At 46.8% G+C, this 25,362-nt stretch overlaps 1 protein-coding gene across 2 annotated transcripts in view; it reads left to right on the top strand.

The window, feature by feature from the left end:
- Nucleotides 1-25,362, top strand: part of OPCML (opioid binding protein/cell adhesion molecule like) — a 721,645-nt gene that overhangs the window by 36,201 nt on the left and 660,082 nt on the right. The window contains exon 2 of one of the 2 annotated variants that reach the window (XM_067564093.1): nucleotides 1,757-1,825. The exons of the other annotated variant lie outside the window; for it this stretch is intronic. The gene's annotated coding sequence lies outside the window, so the exon portion shown is untranslated. The remainder of the gene's footprint in view (nucleotides 1-1,756; nucleotides 1,826-25,362) is intronic. 2 annotated transcript variants of the gene reach the window in all.

Genomic DNA, 25,362 nt, shown 5'->3' with positions numbered 1-25,362 from the left:
AAAGGGAAGTCTCAGCACGGTCTACCAGAACTCTAAGCTTTGTCCTGCTGCAGAGAGGTTTTCCTGATTGTTCTTTATTGTGCCCATGGTGATCTCAGAGGCTTGTCTAACAAGGATTTGATTTTACTTACAAATATGGGCTTTCTTTTTGGGGAGGTGATGGTAGCTATTTTCTTTCATTCATTCCCTGGCTGTAATTAGGACCAATAAAAATAAAACTCTAGCCAAGACTTTGAAAATGGCTAGTAATTTTGGGGGCCCACCTTGAGATCTTAAAGGAGGTGGATACTCAGCACTTCTGGAAATCAATCCTCTTTACGGTGTTGCTGTCAAAATCACTGTTCCCTTTTAAAAACGTTGGCCTGTGTCTAGTTCCAGGCAAGGCCATATTAACTCATCCCTACACCCTAGGCAAATATACACGTTTGGGCCCCGATCTTCTAATATGAATAACAACAAGCAGGGAAATAAAGTAGACCTTGGTGGTGGTCCTCCTGTACGTGCCATGGCAGTAAATTCCCGTCTCAGCCTGTCTGCTGATCAGTATTGGAGAAAGAAGCAGTTTCTCTGCCCAGTGCCCTCCTCTCTCCATGTCCGTGGTGGGTATGGCAAAGTGACACTCAGCTGTGTATGGGGGACGGTCTCTGCCCACTCATCCACTGGTGTGGATGTGTGAAAACTGAAAGAACTTCACTCTCTTGACTCCCTCATCTCTCTGTAGCAGAGGGTCGTAAGGCCACTCACTCAAATTTGGCCCTGCCATCCCTCTTTCAGGACCACTCATTCAAGTGTGTGAAGTTATTTCAGTTTGTGCATCAGTTTAAACCAAATGAAAACCTAATGCATATTTTGGAGCCCCCTTCCAGGAGTTTGGGCCTACACGTGTGCTTAGTTTGCCTTGGTATTAATCCCACCCTGGTACCAAGAATTTGGCAGTGCTATCATCTGTCTTTCTATTGCCTTGATTCAGGACAGCACTTCAGCCTGTCCTGAACAGAGATGCTTTTCTGAATTGGCTCCTGTATTCTCCATTTATACCATGTGCATTGATCTAATATCTGAGCAGTGTGTCTGGTATGGGCTGAGCAATACCATTTGATCAGGGCAAGAGATGAGCAATTTGTTGGGTTTTTTTGTTTGTTTGTTTTCAAATTCAGTGACCAAACCAAAACATCCTGAGAAAAAACTTGGTTTGAGTTGACTATGTTTTGCTCAACCCAAATTTTTGTGTTTTTGTTTCATTCTGGGGCGTGTGCTATCTTTATTTTTTAAACAATCTAGCTATATTTTAAAATGAAACATAGTTTCAAAACTAAGTTGAAGTGTTGCATTTCCATTTTTTATTTGGCCAAAACTGAGCTGCATTCAACCTCAATTTGTGCTGTTTTGTTTGACCATAAAATATATTTTTTGGCAAATAAACTATTTACCAACCTCCCCCCCACCAAAAACCACCCGGCTCTAATTGGGATCCAGATAATAAGGACATTGGGTTAATCAGTTTAAGTGGCTGAAAATCAGTTTACTGTATATTAAATAGCCTTTGATTACATTTAATTGGGACATCCCTGAGACCCTGATGTCTGATAATAAGGACAGTGGGAAACTGATCTGACAGCTCGTTAACACGCAATGCTGCTCTGTACAGCACAGTGATAACTTTTCAAAAATGTATGTGTGCAGCTGAAGTGGAAGCAAATTGTGACTGCAATTTTTTTAAGTGCAGGATCTGATAAAGGCTCTGATTTCTATGCAGCGTCGTGTTCACGTTGTGCATCTGTGTGCAATTGAAGTGGAATTAAAAGCTGAAGTGCGATTTCTCTAGGTGAGTGCAGTTGGCTTGCCCAGTAGAGAATTAGCTCATTTTTAATTTATACGTGCAATTAAAGTGCGCTAAGAATAACAGTCATACATCTTTATCCACTAACTGATGTTCTGAAAACCATCTTTGTACCACCTGATGTATATTACGGGGAAACCTGTAGCGTTTGGAGTGGTAATGATTTGGCTACTTCATTTAGCACATTTCATTGTCAAAGCACACACTAACTTTTCATGGGGCAGTTTTTCAGACCGGTCTTATCATGGTCTCCCCTTATTGCCCCTGCAAACATCCTGGAACAGCGTTGCATGTGCTGTTATTTACAGGCTCAGTGTAGGTGATTGAGAGACATTTAAGTGCCAAGTTTGTGGGTGCAGTCTGGAGCCGAGAGATCTAAATGGCATAAGCTGCAGGCCTATGGTTTGCAGGCACTAAAATGGACTACTTTTGAGAAACTATTTTTTAGTGTTTCCACGCCACTCTTGTGGTAAGGTAAGTAACTAGCATTGTCATTCCCATGAAGTACAGGGAGCGTAGGTGACTTGTCCTAAGTCATTACCATACCAGGATTAGAATTTGGGGCCTGCTGTTCACCAGTTTTGGGTTCAGATCCCAAGACCATGCCTCTTGCCACCATCAGTGATGGAAAATCTGGGAGTGAGTTAGAAGAATGTATGTTGCATGTAAAAGCATGTGATGGAGGGAGACGGGATTCAGATCTTCCGCCAAGCTCCATCCTCCACAACCCTCTAGAAAGGCCCGATGCTTCAACCAGTTCAGTCAACAAATGCCAAATTAGACATTCATGCTCTGAATGGCTGGTGCTCTTCTGAGCAGCTTCTGAAATCTGCCTGCTCCAGATTAAACCTGTTATGAGTGTCTCGCACACGAGGCGAATCTTTGGCATGTTGTGAGGGACGTTTAGTCCAGGGGTGTTTCTCCGATCACATAAACTCTATGAAATATTTTCCTGGCATGAAGAAATACTTTTGGTTTCAGTGCCTTTTTAGATTAAGAGAAAACAACCAAACAATCCAGAACAAAAGTAAAATTAATTGCTAATAGGGCCAGATGGGACCATAGTGATCAAATCTCCGTGAGGGAGCACAGTGTGTTTGACTTCTCCAGAATACTCTGGCTGAACAAAACACAAAATGGCTGCCCATTTCTGAAGCAAGGAAGAGGGGGTTTCTTTTTTAGTGGCGATGGGGAGTTGTGGACTGACTCTTGGCAAGATGGGCCCTGTTTTCCTCTCATTGAGACATAATTTTCTTTCCCCTTCTCCAGGACAACTAGATGGGTCCCACACAATGCTTAGCATGGCCAGAGAGTAATTAACAACTGTGGTTCACTAATGAGCCCTAGTTTGCTAATGAACCCAGCCCTGCTTTGCATAGCAGGCAGCTGCAATGCTGAGGAGGGAATCTCCGTTCTGGGGGTACATCTTTGACCAGGGCACTGAACAGTCACTCCCAGTCCCCCGAGCTGTTAAAGAGGGACTGTTTGTAATTCAGGTTTGTAATTCAGCTCCCTCTAACCATTCGTCTTTGTCAATTGGAGATTAATTTAAGACCCAGATTTTTTCTTTCTTTTTTATTATATCTGCATGCTCGGTCATGCAAAAAATTACATGATTTCCGAGATTCAGCTGACTCTGGTCTTGGAACGCAAGGACAGCTTAGTACCGCCATAACCATTCAATTAGGCCAGGCACACAAAAGAGATGTACTGGAATAATACGGCCTTGACTTAAAAGGCATTCTGTCCTGTTCTGAGCACTCCACAGAGAGAACCTGGCCCTTTCTGAACTCTGCTGCACATCTCTATAGCTAGCATTCACTGCTAACAATCCTGCCCTTTCTCCAAACCTGCAGTCACAAGATGGGGTGGGGATGGGTCACATAAGGCAGGAGTATTTCAGTGTCCCTTGTATGGGGGCAGGGAATGCATATTTTTTCCTTCCGAGTCTCTTCTCATCATCATTACTTATTTGTATTGCCATGTTGCTTAGTGTCCCTAGTCAAGGATCCAGAGCCTGCTGTGCTTGGTGCTGTACACACCTGAAATAGAAAGGCAGGCCCTGCTTCAGACAACTCACACTCTAAACATGTGACAGGAGAAGATAGGTGGAGGAAAAAGCAAAACGCAGCCAGAAAACTCCTGTTTGTTGCCTGGCTCTGACTGAGGTTTTCCGGTGGCTACCGCAGGGATCCAGGCATTCTGTTCCTGGCTCTGCCACTGATAGACTGAGAGACTTTGGGCAAGTCGCTTGTGTGCCTCAGTTTCCCCATATGTGTAGGGGAGAAAATGGTATGACAGTGTTGAGAAACTCTGATGAAAGGGTCTAGAGAAGGAGACGGTGTAACTTCCATCCCTGAGAAGTTGTAGTTCTGGCTTCATCTACATCTTGGATCCCAGCAGGGGAGTGGGGTTCAGAAATGCTTGGCATTAGATACTGCGCCTCAGTGCTCAGAGGGGAAACTGAGGCATGCCCACGAGGAAAGGGTAGACTTAGCTGCCATGTAATGAAAGTGGCATGGGTATCATAAGGTTTTCTTAGTGGCTCGATATACCAAAATGCTTGGCTTTCCAACAGATTTCCCATCAAGATAACAAGTGACGTGCCTGCCTGCCCACCCTCTAACAACGGAGTTGAGGCCTTTAAACTCAGTTCATGTAATAATGGTCCAGCTTGGCTGCTGAGTCAAACTGCAGTCCCAGGGCTGTGATAGGAGCAGCACCTTAGCTAGAAGCCATGCTGCTGCTGCATGTTACAGGCCTTGGTATCATTCGTCGGTACTTAAACTCAGCCACAGGTTTGCAGTTCATATGCCAGCTCGTAATCATCCTTTATTTTTAGCATTATTATTTTTAAAGACATCTGGCTGCTTTGGCGTGAGGAGGGAAATAGTTATTTCTTCCCCACCCTTTTCCTTTAAAAGAATTTGATTTAAAAAAAAAACCCTCCAAAAGTCAAATAACTGTTCCATTCGGAAATCCATCTCCGTTCCTGCTTTGCCTAGGAGCCATAGGAATGAAATATTAAGCACCAGGGCAGGAGCGACATGGTTACAGCAGGCGTAATCAGATGAGTCGTTAAAGGTCTGGCATTCTTTGGGGACACTTGTGATTGATCAGCTCCTGCAAAAATAAATAACCCAGCTCTCTGGATCTATGTAGCAATTTTAAATATTTAATACATCTGTATGCACGTGAAGGAGAAGACCTCATCTGGTGCTCAGTGGCTGTGATTCTGTAGGTGAATTTGTCACACATTCTCTTTTGGGGACTTCGGGTCCAACTGCTAGACGCTGGCTGGGTAATTAAAAAAAAAATCTTCTCCCATCGCTATCTTGCTTGAGGTATCATAGGCAGCCGGTTTGGTTATCAGGCTTGCTTGGAGGGGCTCTTCATCTAGAAAGGATGATGTGGGGGGGGGGGGAGATGGGGGTGTTGGAACTCATTTTGGCCATTAGTCACAACGGGGGAGCCTGGTGAGAGCAAGGAATGCACAGGAGTGTGTGGGCTGCTAGGTTTCAGTTCAGGCCCCTCTCTGCTGTACAGCAGTTGTGCAGTTGTGAGCTGGTGGAACTTTCCCAGTTGTTGCGATGCACAGATGGACATAAGCAACACAGCGGGGACGTCCCAACTGGAAGCTCCCTCATGCTGCTGTGTAGAACAATAGAAGCTGTGGGGTTGTCGCGCGACTGTACATTTCCTCCTGCTCCGGTGCGAAAGGGCAATGTGGGTACATCTCCCAGATGTCGCTGGATAGAAGAACAGAGACATGGCAGCTGGGTTTCACAGCTGTAAGTCCCCCAGCTGCTGTGCAGCTGAGTAGAAGGAGTGATGCAGAGGTATCTTATAGCAGGAAGTTCTGCATTTTGTACCAACCCAAACACAACTGTCTCCCAGCTGGAAGTTTTCAGGAGGGAGCAGGGGGTCCTTTAGGAACAGATCTGAAATTTGAAAAATCCTCCATGTCTTGCTAAGGGAAGCGTTAGCAGAGCAGGCAAAGACAGCTAGTTCGGTTGCAGTTCAGATCACCCTGTGACTTTTAGGGCACAGGGAAATAATGGTGGTCGAGGAGCTGCATTTGCAAACTAGCTAAGGCAACTTCTCCCATCCAGGGCATGGCCAGCTTTTAGCCTGAACATCCCAGGAGCTGGTACAGCTGGCAGGGGATGTGGAAGCAGGTGATATTAACAGCAGCTTTTGGATGTGGTACAGAAAGTTGTTTAATTTGTTTCCTTGGCTGCTTAGTCTGAAATGCTGAGGCTTGTTTCAGATTGGGAAGCCAACACCAGTGTGGAAACAGGCGTCGCTGATCCAGAGAGACCTTCACTAAAGAGGGCTACAGATGGAGAGGTTGAATTTTTCCATTCTGCTGTCTGCAAAAAGGGAGCAGATGGTCCCTCTTTGTTTGGAGATGAGAGTCAAACAGTTGCAACATGTGCTGGCTGGTGGACTTCCTCCATGGTCTCAGACCACTGGAGCTGAAAGACTGGAAGCTTGGTTGTAATTCAGGGGGACAGAAAACGGTTTGATCTCCTGTGGAGCTAGGGTGTGGGTGGGAAAGAGACAAAGGGGCTTGTCTAGACAAGGGAAATTTGCCCTGCTACAACTACTTTGTTGTGCAAACTGCTCACATAGATGGGGTTGCACTAGTGCATAGACGGGTTTATTCCTGGTAATTGCACGAGTGGGGTGTATTTCCATAGGGAGATTGCGCTGGGCTAGCAACACTGGTGTGCAAACCTCCCCACCCTAAAAACACCCCCAAAACAAAACCCTGCACCCACTAAGCCACCTACCATATATACACAGGGCTGGGACAAGATGCAGAGTGAGGCTGAAGGGAAATCTTGGGGATGGCTTGATGGCTCACTTCAGTGTGTGTGTGAAAGCAGCAGGTGTCTATTGAAATGCTATGGATTTTCAGAGAGCCGAGCAAGCATTGTGAAGCTGCTGTGAATTAAGGGATTTTCTATAGCTAAAATTACAGGTGGAGCTGGCAGTCATGTTTATAGTTAAAGTTGCTTAACACTTTCCATTATAAATCCCTGTTCCTGAACTGGAACCATTCAGGCTGAAATTTTCCAAGCTTGTTCTCAGCCTCAGGCTGAATTTTTGTAGGTAGTGTCAGCAAAACAATTCAGCCATTTCTGAGATAAAGGTTTGGAGAAAATAGGTAGTTTTGCTGAATGTTAAAATTTCCCCCCCAACTGTTCAGTTGAAGCACTCTAATGCTTCTACGCTTTGCAGCATGAACTTGAAATTTGGCAGGAAGATAGTCCTACGTTCAGCGAGATGCCTTTTGCTGTCCCTGCAGAACTCCATCCAGATCTGGCAGAGTTATAATTCTGTGAAAATGATCAGTGGGGCTTGCTGCTCAGGTCTTTGAACTTTCCATCCGCACTGAGCATGCTCTAGTCCCACGCAGCTCTTGTGTTTCTACGGCATGCCAGAGAACCTTCATTCTGGCATTTCGTAAATTTGGCTTTGCAACCTTCACGTTCTTTTAATGTGGTTTTGGTATTTGTGTAGGGAGATGTAGGGTGATCTCCTGATTAAGGCAGAGAATCACCATTTGTTGCTGAAAAATTTTCATCTGTCATGTCACAACTGATTTAATAGACAAACGAAGGAGAGGAACTGTTAATAAAGTTGCAGTAATTTTATGAGCTTCCGAAATAATGCATCCTCCTCACCTGAAATGCAATGATAACACTTAACAGTCACCTTAGATATTTACAGTTAGGTGACATCAGTGTTTGCAACAGTTGAACCATTTCCTAGAGGTAGGGATACGATTCTGTCACGGAGGCCATAGATTCCGGAACCACTGTGAGTTTGTTGAGAGCTGGGCTGGAGCAGCTGTCAGCCCCGGGGTTGCGGGAGCAGCAGCTGGGGTTGGGTCAGCCCTATGGGGGCTGGAGCAGCAGTGGTCAGTCCCTGCCACAAAGCAGAAGTGGGCGTGGAGCAGCTAAAAGTCCTGGCAGCTCTTTGCCCCTGCACCGCCCTCCTCCGCAGGGTATCTTTAGTATAAGTCAGGGACAGGTCGTAGGCTTCTGTGAGGTTTTTATTACCCACGACTGGTCCTTGACGTTTTACTAAAAATATCCGCGACAGAGTCTTCACCTTCCTATAGGTAAATACAAGGGACTAGAGCAGATGTGGAGATAAATGTATCTGTTTTTATCGTAGGTGAAACTGGCAAGTTTTAAAGGTATTGACTTTAGCAGCAGCTGGTTGCACCCAGGAGGCAAGGGGAATTCTCTCCCCCTCTGGGGAATTGATTCTCAAAGCTCTTTTGAGCGGTGTGTTCTTCCATCATTCTCTAATCTATATTTTTTCTAAGGGCTGCGTGGCTACCCTAAGGACACATGGTTCCCTGGCCCTTTGCATAGTGTTACCATGCCTACAGGTGCCTTGCTTCTCTTATGTAAAGTTAATGTGAAGCAGCCAGACAACGCGCTGCCCCAAGAGATAGTGGGTTTACACACTCTGCAGTCAGCTCTTGCTGATTTGGGATCATAAATGGAACGAGAAATGCCCCAACCATGCCGTGATGCTTTTCATTTATGGCATCCCCAAGCAAAAGTCAAAATGAGGTTCTCCTGCCACCATGTTAAACAGCCAATCATGGGTCTTGAACTGAGTGTTGCACTTAGGATATCATTTGATTCTGCCATCGGAGCTATTCTGAATGTACTTACGTGCCACTGGTTCCATGTCAAACAAAATCCAAAGTGTCTGGTTCCCTGTCCAGTGACGGAAGCACAGCCCTGGCGAGGAGAAGGAAACGGAGACGTAGATGTCAGGTTGGATAGAAAGCAAGACCACCCCACTGAGAGGCTTGTAATATATGTGCTGACGTGAACTGGGATACTGGTGAGGAACTAAGGATTACACAAATAGGGGAAGAAAACAGATGTTTTCCCTCCAGGACAATAAGTGAACAGTAATCACAGAAAAACTCCTGTTGAGAGCAGATGGGCTTTGTCAGTAACTCTGCAAAGCACCAGGAGACTTGCATGATGAGCCTCCAACCTTCGGACAAGAAGAAACATGCGCAGCTGAGCACCTGGTTTGGACAGGGTCTAATGGACAGGGACTGGGAGACCTGGATTTCGTTCCTTGTTCTGCCACTTATCTCCTATGCAACTGTGGGTGAGTCGCTGCCTCTGTACCTGTTTCCCCAGCCACCTTCTCACTCTATTTAGATCCTAAGCTCTTTGAGGCAATGGTTGGGTCTTACTGTGAGAAAGTACAGCCCTAGCACAATGGCAACCCAATCTTGGTTGGGGCCTATAGGCATTTCTTGACTATAAATAATAAGCTGAAGTGCATTTGGTCAGGTAATAAATTGTCTCCTACTTTCTTCCAGAGGAAGGTCTGAGGCTGGAGTCATTCTTCTGCAATGACACAAATGATGCCTGACTGAGGTACCATAGAAAATGAGGGTTGGAAGGGACCTCAGGAGATCATCTAGTCCCACCCCCTGCTTAAAGCGGGACCAACCCCAAATAAATCTAAAGAAGCCTGGCTCTTGCGAAAAGTAAATAGAGCAGAACCCTTTTACCACCCAGAGGAGAGTAGAGGGAGAGCTACATGAAAGGACAGGGTGCGAAGAGACACAACAAACAAACCCAGACAGAGATGGTGTGCAGGTCAACAGACAGAGAAAGGAAACCCTAGAACTCGACACCCAAGATCTCTATGTGCCGGCGGTATGGCTCTAGGCCAGTGTGTTACATAGAAGGGAATACAGAAGGTAGGGAGAGGGCTCTGTCTGGAAGTATAGCTAAAGATTAGTCCTGAATTCTCCTTTCGATTGCACTGGTGTAAATTTGGAGTTCCCTCCACTGACTGAAGTGGAGTCGCATTGGATTTACATCAGCATTAGTGAGATCAGAATTTGTTCAGTCTCTAAACACGGATGCTCAGAGCTTTTGACAACAGTGTTACAAGCAAACGTGGTCCTGAGATAATTGAGCTAGAGAAGTCTAGTAAAAGGTTCTAGAATATCGTTCTGGGAGAGAGAGGGGTGCTAAAGCAGCTGTTAGCAGGAGGCTGGTATCGCCCAAGAGGAAGTTAAAAATGCATTTGGGGGTGATTTTGAATCCTCCTCTGTCTTCTGTACTTCCGTTTTACTGTGTCTTTAACCCTTTAGAGACTATGGAAAATTCTAGCACTGCTACCGGCAAAGGTCGGAGTGTGTATATGTGGTGTATGTGCATACGAGGCTATATGCGCATAGTTTCTGAGATGGAAATAAAAAGCCAGCTGGGTAAGTGCCGCGCTCTGTGGGCCAAATCTGCTGCTGCTGTAAAGCAGTTACAACTCCTGATGAATCCAATGCAACCTGCTTACACCAGGGGTGAATTTGCTGTGTTTGGTTTGCAAACCTCCCCACTGATCTTTAAATACTCTCATCAGCAGAGCCCTGATGTGGCAGCCAGATTCCTTGCTTGCATTTAAATGACTGATTGCCTCCCTTCTGTGCACCGTTTGCTGTCTCCGTTTCTATGATCACCGGCAGAGAGGGGTTTTAAGAAATCCTGGTCCTTGGAGATAATCTGTCCCCAGGCAGCCCCATCTATCTATCTCCAAGTACCATCCCTAGAGATGCGTTGGTCCAGCTCAGCCTCTCAGGGTACATCTTCACTGCCGGCGGCGAAGATCGATCTGTCCGGGTCGATGGAGTGGTCAGTGAAGACCCCGCTCAATCGAACCGGAAGTCGACGTGTTAAAACCACCCCCTCCAGTGGCGCAGCGCAGCGAAGACGCTGCGTAGAAGACGAGTTATGACGTCGACGGGAGTTACTCAAGCTGCTCTGCGTAGCTTGCACAACTCCCGCCGGCTGCTGCCGAATTTGAAGGTAAGTGTAGACCAGGCCTAGGTCTCATAAGAGCAGACTTCCATCTGTCAGGTAGTCTCTATTGCTCCTGCTTATAACAGATGCCCAAGAAGGCATCTTCCCTCTGGGACCAGGCTTTCTAAAGAACTCAGCACCCACAACTCATGCCCAATTTCCCCAAGCGCCCGACTCCTAGAAGCTCCCCAGGCTCTGAATGGGTGGGTGGAGGAGGATCCCCCATTGTGCTACTGGGGCCTTTTCACTTTTGAAGACCAGGCTCCTTCACGTGGAACCTAAATAGAAGAAGCGCGTGCTTGAAAATCTGAGCCACATTGTGGCTCCTTAGGGATAGCCTAGACCTAAGGACCCAGCTCTCGTCTCTGCATCCTGGCTTGCCGCCCACTTGGACATTTCCTCCAAAGTGCATTGTGCCGTGAGCCCTCTGAGGTGGTTGGTGGTGGTGCGCATCTGCATTAGTGTATGCCCGCACTGCAGTGGGGAGCCTGGGTAGACAGACCTGAGCTAGCACATGGGAAAACAGCAACCTGGGTGTGGCGCCTGAGGTTGAAGATCAGGGGTCGAGTGGGCTTGAAAGCCCCAAGCTTCCTCCTGAGCCAGAAGGTCCGCGCTGCTGTTCTTAGCGCTCTCGCTTTGAGCCCCGCTAGCATCAGTCTGCCTAGCCAGGCTGGGAAGTGCTGACTCTCTCTCTCAGCTGCGTTGTAGACATACTCCTAGAGGTCCCAGCTGAGATCAGGGCCCTGTTGTGCTAGACGCTTTGCAGACACCTAGTGAGAGACAGCCCCGGCTTCAATGAGTTCATCTAAACAGACAAGACAAAGGGTAGGAGGGGAACAAAAGCACAGGGAGGGGAAGTGATGTGCCCAAGGTCACACAGCAGGCCAGTGGCAGAGATAAGAATAGAATCGAAGTCCAGTGCCCTGCCCACTGGCCCATGCTGCCTCAAAATTTCCATTTAGGATTGTGCCATTATTTTGTTGAGCATCTCACTCTTGTTTTCCTGCTCATCTGGCAGCTAGATCCCTTTCTCTTCCTTCACAAAATCTGTCTCATGTCTCCCTTGCTTATACGTCTGTCTCACTCTGCAGAATTTTACTTTGACTTTTGCTGTTTGATTTCATTCTGTAAAGCACTTGGGGGAACAATTTGGACACGGATCCCTGTATAAGATAGAGCTGGACTGTAGTGATTTTTTCTCTCTAATTTGCATATTCCTTATATTTTCGAAGCTCATCTGTGCAGGAGACAGTTTTCTCAAGGCTGGCCCAAGACTGGGGGGATGAGCTCCCCCAGGAATGAAGGACGAGCCCAAATCTCTGCATCTTCTGATCCAAGTGCAAGGCACATTTCACTGACATTGCCTTTTGTCACAAACATAGAGCAAGGGGTGCAGGTGTGTGTGTCAATATGATCGATTTATACATAAATCCAAAACAACAGACACCCCGACACATGCTTCTCCTTCTTAGCTGAGGCTGAGATAACCGTCTGGCAGATGTTAGTCATGTTGCTCGATGTTGCTCTGATACAATAGTGATGGATGAGGTAAAAGAATCAATACAGACTAGTACGGAATATTCCTAAAGCATCAGTGTACCCTCAAAGAATGGCATCACAATGGCTTTCTTTTAGGCCCTGTCTTAGCCACGAATGTGCCCAGGAGTCAGTAAGATGAAAATATGGCTATCCTCTGCCCTGAGGCGCTTGTAGCATAAGCAGATTGATTGTGTAAAGAGGCTTGACATGAAGGCAAAGGCAGAACTCCAGAAGGCAGTACAATGCGGTGGCGTTTATGGGATTGATGCTGATGGTGAATCTTCCTTTGCTTGGTTCAGCACAATTCAGTTTCGTAATCCACGGTGTTCTCAAATGTTCTTGGTTCGCTTTGATTCTGGGAAGCCATTGCCCTGTGAGATGAGGCTCATCAATGTCACTCATTCCTCGCTCCTTTTAAGCCAGAAACCATGGCGTGAGCAGCGTGGGGGTCTTTCTCTTTCCCCTTATTTCCTTTGCGTTATGTTGCGAGAGAGAGAGAGAATATAAAAAGCACCTTTGATCTCTTGGCTCCTTTTTCGTTCCCTTTTTTCCTCCTTTTCATTCTTTTTATGACCCGAATTTTGGAAACGAAGTTACAGACAGAAAGCGTGCATGCAAGTTTGTTCATGAAAGGAAAGGCCTAGAATAAAACAAATTAAACTGCCACCTGGCAAGAAGAAGGGAATTGGAGAGAGAAAAGGAGGGAAAATAAAGCCCAGATCAAAAAGGCAGGCTATAGCCGGAGTTAGCCAGACTGTGCTGGGTATAGAGGCATAGCATGGTGGTGAAATAATTGTGCCCCTCCAGATGAAGTCCTCCTATTCCTTTCTGCTGTAAGGGTGTCATCCTCCTTTAGCTCCTGCAATATCTTATCCGCCAGCTCTGGGTCTTTATCACTAGTGCTGGAGAGGACTTGATTAATTAGAGGAGATCTGTTAGGCAGACAACCCGGCTCTGTAGGGGACGGCTGAGAACTATTTAAAGGGATGAAGATGTACAACAGCAGTTTCCGCCTTCTCTCTCTCTCTCTCTCATATCATTTTCCACTTACTGATTTGGAAATCCATCTTCCCTGTGCTCTTCCCCTCTGGGTAATTTGATAGGGGACCCCTGGAGCAAATAAATAAATAAAGGGCAGCCATGTGAAAAGGGCATTGTGCAGTCCAGATGGGCATTGTGATTACTGATGGAGAAAATGGGTCAGGTTGGGTGTGCCTGTGTGAGAGTGAGAGACAATCCCTGGCACAGCGGCTCAGAAGCCAAACGATTGCTTGCAAGCCTCTCCGGCATGTTCCCCTTTTGTTGGTAATAGCTCTGCTCCCGGGAATGGGACCCCAGAGGCCGAGGGCTTCCCTGCCTCCAGGACAAATGTAGCCGTCTAAGGCTTGAAGCAGAGACAGGCCTCCCGCGTTCCTCGGCTCATTAAAGCAGAGCCTTGCCTTCAAGTGGCACAGGTAATGAATCCTCCGCAGGGTGCCTGCTGGCTTTAATAAGCCAGAATGAGCTACGGAAGAGCATTAACCTGGTGGGATTAGTTGACTCTGCGGCAGGATGCGATGGATCTCGCCTCTCCACCCGTGCCAGGAATCTTAACACGTCAGCCTGCCTCTGCAGTGCCCCGCCCTGCTGGGTAGCACAAAGGGAGTGTGTAAAGGGGAGCAGGGCATTAAATGGAGACAGGGATGCATCTGAGCTGATCCAGTGACAGTTTGGTGGGTGTGTGTGTGTGGGGGGGTAACTGAAATAAGCATGCAGCGCTGTGCAGCTTATGTCCTGGATTCCTGGATATAGGGGGCACTCCTTTGTCATGCATCCCGGGCCATGGCGCAGAAGGATCAGGGCAGAACCTGCTACGGGAGGGCAGAGAGAAATCAGCCCTGCTGCTCTCAGACCAATGCAACTCACTGGGGATGTAAAAGTAAAAGGGGTTGGGGTGGAGGCAGCTGATGCATGCAGGATGCAGGCACATCTGACACAGAGCTTGGGGAACTCTAGATGGACCCAGGGGCTGGTAATGGGCTATGGAGCCTTTCACCTCTGTCTTGGCTTGGGAACTTGGTGAGCTTAATGGTGCCCGGGAACAGTGGCGGCTGCCGTTAATTGTGGTGTGGATTAGAGGCTGCCCCAGCGGTGCCCGAACATTGCTGTGTTGGTTGGCTCTCTGGCAGCCTACATGGAATGAGTTGTAGGTTCTCAGTCTAGTTACAAGGAGCCGCCATTGCGGCATGAGCGGGGTGCTCTTGATCTCCAACCCTTCCTCCCCGGGCCTCCCCTCAGAGGTAAGTTTTTTGGAGGGGAGGGGGGGGGGGAGCCTGTTTGATTTGGCCCCAGGGCCCCCAAAACTGGTGTGCGCACCGGGGGCCCAGAACTACAGGATGCTTTGGTTCTGGCTCATCCCAAACCTACATCTAAGGAGAACATCCTCCAGCCATTCCATCCCCACCTCAGTGATTCAGTTAACTGGAGTCTTAAACAGTGAGGTAAGGTGGTTCCACTTTGGGGAGGGGGGAACCATTTCAGGAAGAAGAGTTCCTCTTGTTCAACTGCTGTCACCATGCCGCTCTCCATCCTGCTCAGAGAAGAAAGAAAAACAAGCAAATAAAAAATGAGAGAGATTTTCTTCCCTGAATCCATTAGGTATTTGAGAGACTATTTGTGCTCCTTGAATAACGACTCTGGATATGTAATAATAGAGTAGGAACTCTTTGATGGCCAACGATACGTTTATTTTAAATCATACAATCAGTGCGTGGGTTCTCAAATGATTTAGTCAATTAAGTTTTTAACCTCATGTCTTCAATCTCATCTATGGCTAATTCAAATGCCGTGATTTTGATGCAAGTGCATCTACCTGTTCATTTATATAGACTTTTGACTGCCCTTGGACCATTCATGTGTATACATTTTAGATTTTAAAAAAAATCACATGAAAATATTTAATAGTGGTGGGGAGACAATAAATGGATTGACATTATGGAGCTGGAATTTCGGAGTAATCCAAATATAGGAAATGCTGTCATGTTCGAAGGAAAATCACATCGCGATTAAGGGTTTCTGAAAGGGTCACAGTCTCTCCTCTAATTTCTGAGCTGCAGTTAGCGATGGGAGCAAATGATAGCATTTAGACATCTACCACTGATGTGTATGATTCTGCAGTCAGGTAGCTGGATAAATGCTGCCATTTGTACCCACAGTTAATTGTAAGAGCAAAATGTATAGACCGTTATTGGTAGCTGCTGAATTGCACTTGTAAAATCAAGGTCTGTTTCTGAAATTCAGACCCTAAATGTATGTTTATCTCCTCCTTGTGGAAAGTTTGGATCAAGGGGAACTTACAGCTGTTGCGGTCCTAGCATCTCCCAGCAGGTATCACTGTAGGAAATGATGTGAAAGCTAGCTGAAGGGTGTCTGAGGTACTTTGCAATCCCAGCACAAGCCCCACTTTAAGAGTGGGTGGTTCTCCTGGATGTAACAGACTTGGGGGCGCAGTAACAAAGTGTGCAATGGGAGTCCGTATGCAAAGAGCCAACCTAAAGCAAGATGGGTGGGGTGAGTTGTACCTTACTGCCGCAGGGTACAGCCTGTTTTCTCCCTGCTTCCAGGTTTGGGTGTAATCGTTGAATGCTAAGAAATAAAGTCGTGTTATGCTGCAATCTTCCAGCTAGAGTATCTGTTTTATCGAACTTCTCTGTTCACGCGTTGTGAACCTATCGGTATCCCCCATCTATTTATTTCTCTTCCCGGGTCTCCCAGCAGAAGCCAGTTGTGAAGATAGGGTAGAAGTATTAGCCTTTGGAAAGCTCACAGTGTCTCCAGTCCTGTGCTTCCCCTTGGGCTTCAGCCTGAGATCTTTCCTTTTGTCTCCTGCTAAATTCAGAACCAGGAAACGCAGCAGCAGTTTTCTAGATACCTTAACTATTGACGAGAATAATAGACTGAGAGAAATGGCCATATGCTACTTTGTGGGCTAGTGATGCTTTTTCTGCATGCTTCCAAGATGTGCATGCTCTCTCTCTCTCAATCTCACTCCTTCAGGTTTTATTTTTGCTTAGTAGTGAGTGCACTTGAGCACTGGTGCAGCTGTTCTACTCTGGGTGCAGATCACAGATGTACTGCTTGATTTGTGCTGCCAGCTCTCCTGTCATGGAGACCTCTGGCAGGTTGGATCCAGGTAGCTCCTGCAAACTTTTAACCTGCTGTCTTCTTGTTGCTAATTAAACTAGATTCCATCTGGCATGATGGGTGGGATGCTGTCTGAGATATTGCATGGTATTGAAGGACTCTTCCTTCTCAAGGTAAAGGCATCTGTGCACAGTCATGTCAGCTCCCACTGGGAGGAGCTTTGGCTGCTCTGTGCTTAGTGATCTCTGCTTAGTGTAACTAATATCGATTAAAGTGCTCATCTGTGGCTTTATACTATGAACAGATTCTTCTTTACTTCAAGTCAAAACAATCTGTACTTTCTGGCGGGAGCATGTTCCGCACTTTTGAAAATGAGGAACATTTTTAGGTCCCTCTATATGGATTAGGGTGCCTAAGTTTAATTGGCTAAGTTTGGAAATGTCAACCGTCCCCTTGCTTTGCTTCCACTCGGGACATAATAATACACCTGGTTGAAAATTTTGGGCTGCATGTTTTATAATAAAAATTGCCTTTTTAAAAAGAATTTTCATGGAAAAAATAAAAATTGTAAAACAGGAAATAGGGGGGGGGGGGGGAGAAATCAATGTCTTTTTAGTTTCTTTTGAAATTTTCAGTGGAAAATACTTACCGTTTTCTGATCAGCTCTTAGACAACAGTCATCCGTGCTGTGGAAGGATAATACCGCAAGGTGTTGAAAGGAGCAGTTAGTATTTGGTAGCTCAAAAGCATCAGCTGAATTGGTAAAAACGCAAAAAAAAAAGCTTTCCAGTTTTTGAACTTATGAAAAATGCTTGTTAGAAATTTTGTGTGAAAATGTTGATTTTATTTTTCCAGCCAGTTCTATCGCTCCTTATTGGCGAGTGCTAAACATTCTCATGAACATTAATTTTCTTTTGTTCTTCCTTTTTACTACATTGTGCTTTCAAGGGTTATCACCATTTTGACCTGTGATAGTTTGGTTGCTTCCTTGGGATTCTGAACATATCAAACAGCTGGCCTTGATCTCCTGCCAGACTTTTAGCCAGTGAAGGTCATCCTGCCATCTCTCATTGGAAAGTCGATTTCCTCTAGATTTTCAGTAAACCCGTAGCCTCATTGTCACAGGTTATTAACAATCTGCAGACATATAATACAACACCAAAACACAGTGACATTGACAGTGTTTATTTGGAGAGAATTCTGTTAGAACAACCTCTTTATTTAGCTATTTCATTGCTCATGCACCATCCCCTTTGTATTTGAATTAGAAACTCTCTGGAACTGGGACCAATTATTGATTTCTCCTGTACAGCAGTGTGTATATTTATTAGCATTATATTCAAGATGAATAATGTGAAGTTCAGGAAGAACACATGGTTAGGATTTAACGAGTGTACAAGAGTACATTCAGCAAGCTAAGATTTATACTGGTAAATCAGGAGTGACTCCACTGACCCGACTCCAAAGTGACCCGAGTGAAAAAGACCGTAGGATTTGGCCAATCCAGTAGAACCCATTCATTGCTAAAATGCTTCTTATTTACACTGCGACTTCTGTTCTGGTTAGAGTTTTCCTATCCCCTTGGGTCTCAGATGTGTGTCACTGCTCACAACTCTCTTATTCGGTCTACAGGTTGCTGCAGTGTTTTCACCAGGGCCTAAAGTTTGATTGTTTTTTCATATGTGGCCTGGCTCTTCCATCTAAGGTTTTGGACCCGGTTTCCTACCTATTGTTGTTTCAGGCTATTACTGTCTACTGCTGTGGGTGCAAGGCAGCTGATGATATTTGGGAGTGAAAACTTCTGGGCTGGCAGGCTTGGCTTCTAATCAATTAAATCTGAATGTCAATCCAGACAGTACCACACTTGTCTATGCCAGGCCCCATTTTATTTACCTGCCATTGATAAGGTTCAAGCAGTGTCTAGATGCCTATAGAAATGGGGTAGCTTCCTTCCTGATAATAAAACACTGGGGCATCAGAGATCCCTGAAGCTTTCTTTTTGTACTGTGGAGAATGTGGTGCAAAAAGATTTGTCTGTGCCATTCTCCTTTAAGCAGAGAATCAGCCGTAGCTCTGGGAATGGAAATTGAAGTGGGTTTTAATCACACGAGCATTGGAAATACAGTAGATTAAATCTTTTTAAGGAGAGTGACTAAGCACTTTATTTGCTGTACTGGAATCTTCAGGGGGTTGGGAGTAGAAAACTAGATGTAAAGCTTTTAAGTAGTTTCCCTTAAAATTCTTCCACAAGGAACAGTTGGACTGGAAAGACTTTTAAAGCGATGGTTTAGAGGGGGGAAAGGAGGATGGGATGGAATCACTTGTCAAAAATAAATGACAATGCTGCACCCAGTCATCCCTGCTTCATCTAACTCGTAAAGTACGGTTCCACTCTAGGAAGTGATTTTACAAACCCAGCATCACGGGGGTTCCATGTTTGTCTCTCGCTGGCATCCAGAACAAATTTGCTCAGTTCACAGATAAAGATGTTTTTCTCTCTCCATGCAAACTCATGCCGGCATCTGAAAATCAAGCTGGTTTCTGTGTGGCTCATGCGCAGTGGCTGGGAATGAAGATTCTGCAGGTCACATTCTATCCAGAGTTGCACCTGGGCAATCACAGTGAAGGCTTTGCACAAGCATAACTCAGGGCAGAAGTTAGCCCTGGGATTGGAATTTAATAATTGTGTTTGATGTGGGAGCCAGACTGCAGCCCAGCTCTGTTCTGTGGCTACGTTTCTTCTGCAGTGCTAACGAGGGTGACACGTAACAACACAGCACAAAAATCTGTCTGCTTCTTGGAAGCTAATGACGGCAGATAATTCCACAGTGTCACACACAAGCTGCTGCTACTTACTTTTAGGGCTTTCTGTGGCTCAGCTGTGCCCTTAGCTTTTATACTCCAACCCCTGCCTTTACTCTGCTAATGATGCCAACATTTGTTGCCCATTAGTCAAATTTTCCCACAAGCACCTTCATGCTTTCTCTTTTGCCTCCCTTTAGGCATGGGAGGAATGCCCTGTTAACACCTTCAAAACCCTACACTATTGTCGTTAAAGCCTGCCTCTGCCACAGTGCTTGCAAAACACTTGACAGTGGAGAGGCAGCTAATATTCTGTGACTCTGTTACTTGTGTATATGTATTGTATCCACCAGTTGTCTTATCACATGCTTCAAATTGCGAGCTCTTGGGGCAGGTACTTTAAGAATATAAGAACGGCCATACTGGGTCAGACCAATGGTCCATCTAATCCAGTATCCTGTCTTCAGACAATGGCCAATGTCAGGTGCTTCAGAGGGAATGAACAAAACAGGCAATCATCAAGTGATCATTCCCTGTTACCCATTCCAAGCATCTGGCAAACAGAGGCTAGGGATGCTTCAGAGCATGGTTTTACATCCCTGCCCATCCTGGCATTTTATAGTCATTGATGGACCTATCCTCTATAAACTTATCTAGTCCTTTTTTGAAACCTGTTATAGTCTTGGTCTTCACAACACCCTCTGCCAACAAGTCCCGGAAGTTGACTGTGTGTTGTGTGAAGAATTACTTCCTTTTGTTTGTTTTAAACCTGCTGCCTTTTAATTTCAGTGGGTGACTTCTAGTTCTTATGTTATGTGAAGGAGTAAATAACACTTCCGTATTTACTTTCTCCACACCAATCATGATTTTATAGACCTTTATCATGGCTCCCCTTAGTCATCTCTTTTCCAAGCTGAACAGTCTCTTATTAATCTCTTCTCATATGGAAGCTGTTCATACCCCTAATCATTTTTGTTGCCCTTTTCTGTACCTTTTCCAATTCCAATATATCTTTTTTTTGAGATGGGGCGACCAGATCTGCATGCGGTATTCAAGATGCGGGCATACCATGGATTTATATAGAGGCAATACAATATATTCTCTTATCTATCCTTTTCCTAATGATTCCCAGCATTTTGTTAGCTTTTTTCACTGGCACTGCTCACTGAGTGGATGTTTTCAGAGAACTATCCACAATGACTTGAAGACCTTTCTTGAGTGGTAACAGCTAATTTAGAGCCCATAATTGTATATGCATAGTTGCTATTCTTTTCCAACGTGCATTACTTTGCATTTATCAACATTTGAATTTAATCTGCTTTCATTTAATTATGCCTGTACAGCACCTAGCACAATGTGGCCTCAATCTTTGTTTGGGGCTTCTATTAAACAACCAGTAGATTTCCCTGAAAGGTTTTTGGTTTCAACAAATTGGCCTTTTGCAACAAAAACATTTTCCCTTGAAAACTACCCAGTGAGCTCTGTCTCTGTCCAGTTGAGTTCAAGAAATCAAGGCACGAGTGGGTAAAGGCTTTGGTTGTGTATTCACCGTTCCATAAATGATTAGCCCAAGGGCATCACAGTTGCTGATAGTTTTCCTCCCTTCCTCCATGTTATCAGCCACCCCACTCCCATCACATTCAGCCATGGGCTTTCCACACAGGAAATGGGTGTAGTGGGAAGAGTCTCCTCCAGAGAGATCTTGGTCTCGGAGTGATCCTCAATGCAGGGGACCTGCTGGCCCTTTTGCTGGCAGCCTTACACTGTACATAATCCAGCACCGTAGGCACCTCCTGGTTCGGACGGACATCCACAATTGAGATGGAGCTCAGCCTGCGAAGGTCAGATCTGGATCTGAACTTGGGCAGTAGGTATGTCAGGCCCCATGGTTGCTTCTCCGGCAGAAGCTTGAAGTCAATGGGAGTTAGGCACATAACTCACTTCGATGCTTTTTTTATTTTATTTTTTTTAAAGTCCCGTTAGTTGCCTGAACACCTCCATAAATCTGGCACAGGTCTCTAAGTGGGGAGCAGTATTTAGTCAGGCACAGGAGGTGACATCCCGCACACACTGACTGTCATGTATGGGAGCGTACGGATCTCTGGGGCTTTGGTTCTAGTGTCTGAGGCCAGGTCCCTTGCTGCTACAGGAGTGGGACTTCCTGTGCTCACGTGTGACGCTTCTCTGCTGACCAAAGCCGTGGCTCAGATTTTTGATGGTATTGAAGTACCGCTGCGTTCAGCATCACAACATCTAACTGAGGTCCTAAATCTCCTCTTCAAAAGGATTTAGGCACTGAGTCGAAGTCCTGTCGGGCTCCTAAGTGCCTCAATCCCTTTTGAAAGGGAACTTTAAGCTCCTAGATCAGTTATGCATTGCAACGCTGAGCGCAGCAACACCTCAATTCCTTTAAAACTCCAGGCCCTAGTTTACAAGCAGTTGCGTTACCAGTTTAAAGGGGATTTGGCCTCTGTAGTTTAGTTCAGTCACTGAACTACTGGAAGCTGCACCAGCAAAGGCATTCTCGGTCTCTGCTAGGAGGGTTTTGCTGGTGTGGCTAGACCGGTGCGGCTAAGTCGACGAAACGTAAATGTCAGGTAGGCCTTACGAACGTGTTGGAGGGCCTGGCGAGGGCTGCAGGAATTGAACTCCAAGGGGCCATCTATTCAAACAAACACACACACACACAAAACCCCCTTCGTGGCCACTGTCAGTTTTACACCACGTTGGGGCACTGTGGTTTGCGCTTCAGGATGTTTGCGGGGGGGGCACAGAGGGAAGAGAGGTTACTGCTTTAACTGCTAGGCCATGCTGTCTCTCACAGCCGTTGATCCTGCCCTAGAAGCTGCTGGGATCTGCTTGCTGACGGCGCTCTGCCCGTGCCTTAGGTCCATCGGGCTGGTGTAGCTCCTGTTGCGACGGTCTGTCTGCTCTCGCCCTGACAGGGCTGCGCCGCACGCCACTGAAAGGATGCGACTAACCCAAGGGCTCCCTCGGGAGCCTCCCTCCCCCTCCATCTCTCAGGCAGCTGCCAGCCTTAGCCGCCCACTCCATCTTTCCAGCCTGCCACCCTTCATTTTAATGACCACTTCCACAGAGCAAATGAGGCAGTGCCTCCGATCCCTCCCCTGCGAATGAATTAGCACGCCGTTAGCTTAATGAGGACTCTCCCGGCCTCCCCCGCCGGGGCGTCTGACACTTGGAGCAGGTGGTGGTGGGTCCATGCTTGGCCTGGAGTCGAGTGGTGCGGGAGGCAGGCCTGCTTGTGGAGGGGGGGGGGTGGGCTGGCATAGAAACCTCTCTCCAGACTCCAGTGCTAATGCATGCAAGCAGCAGGGGCCGTGTGGATGAGAACACACTCCCTTTGCTGTGGTGGTGATGCTGGTCAATCCCCCTGGCCTGCCACCTCTGCATGGCTGTGCCCCTCTCCCAGTGCTGCTGTTCCCAGCACGCGGCTTGGGCTGAGGCTTGGAAGTGTTCTCAGGTGGTTTCGTGTGGCTGGCACCGGACCGGGCCTGCACGAGGGGCCGTTGGTCTCGTTGTTCCCGTTCCATGCCCCGGGCTTGGGTGTGACAAGCTCACGCTGTGGGGTTCCTCACCCTGGTGCTGCCTGTCGGCTCTGCTTCTGAGATGGCTCTGTGAGGGAGGGCCAGTGCTGAGCCCCTGTGACAGCTGGAGGGGGGGGAAGGAATCCTCCTGCAGGCCAGGGCGCTAGCCCTCCTGGTCAGTGCACCTGCACCTTTCTGTGCACCTGGAATGGCCTGTGGGAATTGCATTAATCCCCCTGCGGCTCTGGAGATGGACTCAGGCCCAGCCCCGTGCTGGACAGGGGACGTGCTGGCTCCCTGTGTCTGAGATCATTATGTAAGCGTCAAGCAGCATTAGCTTCCTCGAAGTCTGTTTGTTGACAGTTAAATTTGCAATTTCATGGTTTGGTTACAATGAGTTCGGTTTATAAAATTCATGAGCTGTTTTGATGTGCTGGGGAGCGGCTCAGGGAAATGCTCCCCGCGAATCAACAAAGTGGGAATGTGACCGCCAGCATCCTAAGCAGCAGCGTCTGCTCGCTGCAGATTCTCTACTGCATCTCTGCCCCCCGCTTATGAGCTGGCTTCTCTGGGGACAGTGCAGGGTTTAGAGAGAGAGCTTCAAGCTGTGCTCGGTGAGTGAGTATGGGTGGGTGACTAGGTGATGGGGGACCCGAGGCAGACGAGGAGAAGGTGATGGTATTTAATTTCCCTTGTCTAGGGCTAGTTCTCAAATAGGCATTTAACCACTTCACTGCCTGGAAGGAAAGGAGGCTGATGCTCAGAGCTGTGCAGACTCATCTCCTGGGGTCTCAATGACTAATTTCTCTCTGGGAGATTTTCCAGCTGGCATTCAAAGCTCCACAGACTGAATTGCCTGGGATTCCTTTCAGCAATGGGGCCTGGATGCTACAGCTGTGGCCACCTTAGAAATAATGAGACCTGATCCTGTGTGGTGCTGAGTGCCCTTAGCCCTGGCTGTTAGAATGGGACTTTGAGGATGCTCAGGGCCCTGATTGAAAACATGGAAAGGGCTATACTGTGTCAGACCAATGGTCCCTCTAGCCCGGTGTCCTGTCTCGGACCATGGCCAGCACCAGAAGGAATGAACAGAACAGGCTTGTTGACCCCTTTGAAAATGAGATTTAGGCTCCTAGATCAGTTGGGGGTTGCAACACTGGGCACGCAGCACGGCCAACGCCTTCAAAAATCCAGGCCCTAGTATAGAGGCAGTTGGAAGTTACTGGCTTAAAAGGGATTTGGCCGCCGTATTTTGTTTCACTTGCTGGACGGCTAGAAGCTGCACTAGCAGAGGCATTCCTTTGCTGATCTAAGCTGGGTCTGTGCTGGGCGGGGTTTTGCTGATCTAGTCAGACTGGCAAGGCTATCTGGGCAAAACTTTCAAGAGTAGACTAGGCCTTATTAACATGTTGAGGGTCCAGTTTACTGCCCTTCCTCCAAGGTCTCACGGTGAATCAGGCATGAAGTACTTCTTCGGTACAGACATGGCCCGGTCCAGTTGAAGACTTTGGACCAGCATCAGTTTGGAAAAGTTCTTTTGTAAGCCAGTGGTGTGAGTAAAGTGTGCCGTTATTGCAAACCACACGTGGTATGGCCCCCAAAGATATAAAAAGTAACAATAAAAGGCCGCTTAGGAGGCGGTTTTAAACTTGATTGAGAAGCAAACTCCATTGTTTGCAAGCGTCCAGCTCACAGGATCTTGCCTGAGCTGGTTTGTTTCTCCTCTGAGTTACCATAGCATGGGTGGCAGAGTAAAGATGCCACCGCGTTGCATAAGCTGTGCCGTTTTGAAGTAACCCAGTGAGCAGTATTGTCCTTCGTCGAGTAAGTTTGCCATGAGAGTTATCCTCAAAGTCCTCATACCTCCAGGGCGGCTGGAAAACAGCCCCTACACATCTCAACCTTTGACTGTGCGCGGGCAGGAGCCAGCCCTACGTCCCGCTCCCTCCCAGCAACTGGAATTCTCTATTGCATGCCTCAGGCAGAGAGTCTCGAAGCTGCTGATGAACTGCCGCCAGAATCGAATGGCAAAGTGGCAGGAGTGATCTAAACAAATATTCACCAATTAATATTCCATTCTGGACAGCCCCGAGGACAGGAAGGCTAGCCAGAGGATAGAAAGCTGTGGGATATCTGGTCTGCATCCCGATTGTTCAGCTTGGGGTGTCATGAGCAATAATCAATGGCATTCTTGGAAAAGGAAACACGCTGTTTGCATCTGTGGACATATGAAATATAACTGGTCTTGTGCAGCGCATTAGTCTGATTTACTTGACTGCAAAATCAGCAAGAAGTGTCGTGTTTCCAGGTTACGTCTCATTGACTGGTGGAAGAATGCACACAAAATTCACTGGAAATACCAAGCTGCTGATATCAATGTTCCCTGAAGCAAAGTCTATTATTGGTCACTGAGTGGTCTGTCATGCTAGCCAACGGTGTGTAGGTGCCGTCATAAATAAATACTGAATACCCTCTCCCACGGGAACACACCTTTACATGGATTTGCTCTCCTGTAGCACTTTGCATCTGAGACTCTAAAGGGCTTTACAAAGGTCAGTATCATCATCTCTGCTGTACAGAGAATGAAAATGAGGTCTTGGGAGGGGAAGGGGACTTGTCCCAGGTCAAAAAGGGCACCGGGAAGAAAGAT

This window comes from Emydura macquarii, unplaced genomic scaffold, assembly GCF_026122565.2.
Source record: "Emydura macquarii macquarii isolate MOO-44397 ecotype Brisbane River unplaced genomic scaffold, CSIRO-AGI_Emac_v2 contig_312, whole genome shotgun sequence".
Taxonomy (NCBI): domain Eukaryota; kingdom Metazoa; phylum Chordata; order Testudines; family Chelidae; genus Emydura; species Emydura macquarii.
The sequence above is the reverse complement of the archived record's forward strand: the minus strand, read 5'-3'. Positions and strand labels throughout refer to the sequence as shown.